Genomic DNA, 333 nt, shown 5'->3' with positions numbered 1-333 from the left:
AATTGCTGTTTGCTGATGAGGAGAGAGGGGGGAGGGAGTAACAAGGCAACGCAATTACTACTTGAGGTTTTATAACACTTCAGGTATTCAAAGTGGCTGCAATAAATGTCGCTCTTTAGATCATACTCTGAATTTAGTGGGACAAGTTTTTGCTCCAGTTTTCTAACAAGTCAATGGCCATGTTGAACATTTAGGAAGACTTAAGGGGACACTTGAGAAAACTTTAATGATCTTGGAAAAAGGATGGAATTCTAATCAAGAGGTCATACGGTTCAGTTAATCTTTTCCTGCTATCATAATCATTATCCATTTAATATTCACCGCAAAGCCGTT

At 38.1% G+C, this 333-nt stretch overlaps 1 protein-coding gene across 1 annotated transcript in view; it reads right to left on the bottom strand.

Moving 5' to 3' along the window:
* LOC119585399 (adenylyl cyclase 78C-like) overlaps positions 1 to 333 on the bottom strand; it is a gene marked incomplete in the record, with an annotated part of 159,642 nt that overhangs the window by 29,902 nt on the left and 129,407 nt on the right.

This window comes from Penaeus monodon, chromosome 19, assembly GCF_015228065.2.
Source record: "Penaeus monodon isolate SGIC_2016 chromosome 19, NSTDA_Pmon_1, whole genome shotgun sequence".
Lineage (NCBI taxonomy): Eukaryota > Metazoa > Arthropoda > Malacostraca > Decapoda > Penaeidae > Penaeus > Penaeus monodon.
This window is presented reverse-complemented; position numbering and strand designations above follow the sequence as displayed.